Raw genomic sequence first — 4,832 nt, forward strand, 5'->3', positions numbered from 1 at the left:
TGGGTGATGGGCACTGAGGGGGGCACTTGATGGGATGAGCACTGGGAGATATGCTATATGTTCGCAAATTGAACTCCAATAAAAAATAAATTATAAAAAGAAAACACAGAGAGGCAAATTGAACAAGACTCAACTCTAGGAAATAAACTGAGAGTTGCTGGAGGGAGATGGGTTGGGGGATGTGGTAACTGAGTAATGGGCATTAAGAAGGGCACTTGAAGTACTGAGCAATGGGTGTTATATGCAACTGATAAATCGACTCCTAAAACTAGTAATACACTATATGTTAATTAAATTGAATTGAAATAAATTTTTTTAAAAAAACAAAAATGATATAAAATAAAATAAAATGACACATGTAGCATGCCTAGGAAGTGAAGGATGGGTCCTTAGGCCACCTCATCTAATTCAATGATCTTCTCTCCTACTCATCAGCTGATAATTCCTAAATCTCAGTCATCAATCTAAACCTTGCAGATCTGTATATCCAATTCCTTGGTAATACCTCTACCTCAGACACAAAGTATCCACAACTGAAGCTCTCTCCCTCTTCCTCCTTGATTTGTATCTATGGGTAACCATTCCACATACTCAGTCCAAGACAGTAACCTCAAGCCACTCTAGGTCTTTATCTCTTTCACCTCCTACACCCAATTCGTTTCCCAGTCTTATTTTTCTCCTTCCTCAAAAACTCGTACAACCATCCTCTCCTCTACTCCACTAAAGCTTTCTCTTTTTATTCATTGCTCTAGTGCAGCCCTGTGGCATTCCCGTCATTGACTCTTGCAATGGACACCATGTAGTTTCCTTGCTTTCAGCCTCAACCTTTGTCATGGTAACCTGCTTCTTGTCATTGTCAACATGAGTATTTGCCAACTAGATTGGGAAAGATTTGAGTCCAGTAACATGGTTTCCTTCTCTATATACCTAATACTTGGCAGAGTCATGGGCACACAGTCGGTACTCACTAATATGAACCCAGGATACTTGCATCCAGTCTGCAAGTTTTATGTGTATTAACTTAATTCACCTTCATTATACCCAGTGAGGTAAGTACCATTGTTACCCTCATTTTACAGAGGAGAAAACAGAGACGTACACTGGTTATTTCATTATGAAATTTATCCACCGGGGGGGGGGGTGGAAATCAAGAATGAAACCTAGGTATTTGTTGAAAAATGGAAAAAAAATTTGGATGAAAGGATGAATATATCAATGAAGAGAGATTATTCTCCATTATATGAATACCTATCAAGCCTCTTCTTCTGGGCTGATTTGCAAAATCCACTCTTCCATAATGCCAGAGAGGTATCTGAAAAAACCTGTCGGGCCCCAAAATAGGTCCTTTATCTTCTCACTAGGGCTCAAATTTTCACCATCAGAAATTGCTCTATCTTGAAGCTTTGTTCTCTTATGTCACGAAGGCACTCTGGAAAAGAAACACCTTTAATTACTCATTGTCATTTGTCCTTTAGTGTGGATGAGTGAAGGCTGTTTTAGGAAGGGTTAGGGGAGGAAGGACGCTGGGGGTGGTGCTCTTCCGAGGTGAGTGGAAAAAAAGAAAGACATTAGAATATAATGACCAGCAACAGTAGATGCTAACTTCCCCTATGTCTGGATTCTTTATGAGTTTTTATTGCTTAGTGTTTATTGGCTTTTATGTTTGTTTTGATTTCTTTTTAATAAAAATGCTTGGATTGCCAGTACTGAAAATGAAAGGTGATAGCATGGAAATCTACTGTGTCCATAAACTTGTGAGGGATGGAGGAAATCTCCCAATGCCAGAATTTATGAGACTAGACAAGGCCTGGCTACCCACCAGGAACTTTTCATCCTCCTGCCTGGATGATAAATTACACCATCATTTTCAGGGACCATTTGCTATAGAAAAGCAAATTAACCCTGTAATTTTTAAATTATACCTCTGAGATTTCATGAAGACACATCCAATCTGGTTATGTTTTGGTCCCGAGGCCTTAGCTTCCTGAGTCTTCTCTGATTGTACTAACTCAAGTTGTTATTTGATTCTGAAGGAAGTTCCATTATTTTTATGGACTTGAAGCCTTGAAAGCTAGGAATCATGAATGTCTTAACTACCTCTTGATTTTTTCAAAACTTTGTGTGCTACCTGTCAACATTGCATTCCCTTAAATTGAAGTGATCCTAAAACTTGCATGCATTTGAAGGGCTTGGGATATTTCATTTTATTGTCTAAGTTGTATTCATCCCGTGTGGAAGAGAAACTACAGCTTCTTCTATGATTCTTCTATGCTGTTGAGAATGTAGTATTTGAATCAATACCATACGGTTTTTTAATTAATGTTTCTTTTCAGCTTTATTAAGGTGTAACTGACATGTAAAACTAAGATATTTAAAGTGTACATCATGGTGATTTGATATGAATTATTAAAGGACTCCCCTCACCGAGATAATTAACACATCCCTCACTTCACAGATTTACCTCTGGGGTGGCTAGGGAGGAAGAACATTAAGTGCTGCTCTCTTAGCAAAAGTCAGTTATACAATATAGTGCTATCAATGGTGGTTACCATGTTCTACATTAGAGCCTCAGACCTTATTCATCTTATAAGTCAAAGTTAGTGCCCTTTTACCAACCTCTTTCCCTATTTCTTCCCACCCCCCAGCCCCTGGTAACCACTTCTCCACTCTCCGTTTCTATGACTTTGACTCCCCCTACCCCAGTTTCCACATATAAATGTTGCCATTCAGTATTTGTCATTCTCTGTCTGGCTTATTTCACTTAGCATAATGTCCCCAAGTTTCCATCATATTGTCACAAATGGCAGAATTTCCCTCTTCCCATGATTAATATTCCACTGTTTATGTATACCACATTTTCCTTATCCGTTCATCCACTGATGGACACTTAGGTTGTTTTCCTGTCCTGGCTGTTGTGAATAATGCAGCAGGGAACATGGGAATGCAGATATCTCTTCAGTGGCCTGTTTTCATTCCCTTTGGATGTGTACCTGGAAAAGGGCCTGCTGGGTCATGTAATATTTCTATTTTTAATTTTTTTTATTTTGTGAGGAAACTCCATATGAATTAATTTTTTTTTAAATACGAAAATGCTAAAATATTCCTGACTCCTCAGCTTCACTAGGTGTTCTTTTCATGTGGTTAAATAGAGGAAAACAAATCTTTTCTCTGTGGGTCTTTTTCTTCTTTCCTGAGTCATCCACTTACTCATGTGCCATCCCTTCATTCAAGTATGTCCCAGATTCTGTACCAGGGGATACAGGTAAATTGTGGACAAGAGAGACCCTATCGAACCTCATGCTTGGGTAGGTTTTGCATAAAGGGCAGGCAGTGGCAGTATAAGTGTCTGAGAGGAAGTACAGCATGCTCTGGGGAAGGCAGTGGCACCTTGAACCCAACCAAGTTCAGTGGGTGCCTTCCATGGGTTCTCTCTCTCCTCTTTCCCTTCTCTTCTCTTCTATCTCTCTCTTGTCTGTTTTGTGCCCTTCTCTTCCCCACCCTACAAGTGTGTCAGCATCAATTTACCTTTGACCAGATATGCTTCTTCAAATGTGGCCACCTATTGCTCCGTATAGGTATTCTCCTAGCTTGGCAACCCTAGTAGAAAGAAAACAGCTTTTCCTCTATGTATGTGTGAGTTCCAGAAAGCATTCTAATGGACTTCTTAAATCTGATGTCAATTTCTTGGACCTATCACTATTACCAGTGCAATGGACACTGTTTGTGGCTGCCCTGAGCTGTATTATTTTTCATGTGAGGGTGGGTGGCAATTACTGAGAACTACCTGGAATAGGGAATATCCATCACAAAGTTCACCGTAGCCCTTACTCGCTTCTGAGTACTTATCATGACTTATAAAAAACCTTGCTATGTCTTGGTTATCTGTTAAATGCCAATTCCTCTAGACACTAATATCCATGAGAGTAGGACTGTGAAAAATATTCTGATACTGATGCATGCACCCAGAAACTTATATCCTTATTCTGCTCAGATCATATATGTATATCCTTATATTCCTAGTGCCTGGCATATAGTAGGTATTTAATATATATTTGCTGAATGAATGAATAATCAATACTATTGATTTACTCTATTACTCTGGAATGGTCCTGTTTTTATCCCTAAATTTTCTCTATTAATTCTCCTGGAAACTTCATATTTTCTTTGGACTAGAGTGCTAGGAGTACAGTGGATAAGAGAAAGGGCTGTGGCTTAAGACAGAAGCAAGTTTGAATCCGAGTTCCATCACTTCTTGAGTGTCTGATACTTCCACTGTATTAGGAAGATAATGTCTACTTTGCATTGATAACTTGATATTTAAATAAAGGAACTATGCAAAGTGTTTATGACTGGGCCTGTCATGTCATGACATGTTTTAAAACATGTCTGCAAGTCTTTTCGCTCTTCCTGTCATAGGATGGAGACTAGTTTTCCTCCCCTGGAGATGGGCTAGACTTTATGACTCCCTTCTAATGAATAGAATGTGACAGAAGTGACCCTGCATGACTTTCAAGGCTCTCTTGGGTCACAGGTCTTTGGGGCCCTGAACCACATCTAAGAAGTCTGGCTGCCTCAAGCTGTCATGTTGGAGACACCACACCAAGATAAAGAGGCAGGAGGTCTACCTATACCAGCCCACAGCTATTTGTATCCTTCTATCTAGCCCAGACACCAGGCACCTGAGCTCAGAATTTTTTGGAAGAACTCCAGACATGGTGTCAGCCTGATTGTCTAGCCACCATCTGACTGCCACTACATGAGTAGCTCCCATCAAGAACCACCCTGCTGATGGAATGCTTGGGTGGCTCAGTGGTTTAGCGCCTGCCTTCTGC

The sequence above is a fragment of the Nyctereutes procyonoides genome, unplaced genomic scaffold (genome assembly GCF_905146905.1).
Source record: "Nyctereutes procyonoides isolate TBG_1078 unplaced genomic scaffold, NYPRO_anot_genome, whole genome shotgun sequence".
Taxonomy (NCBI): domain Eukaryota; kingdom Metazoa; phylum Chordata; class Mammalia; order Carnivora; family Canidae; genus Nyctereutes; species Nyctereutes procyonoides.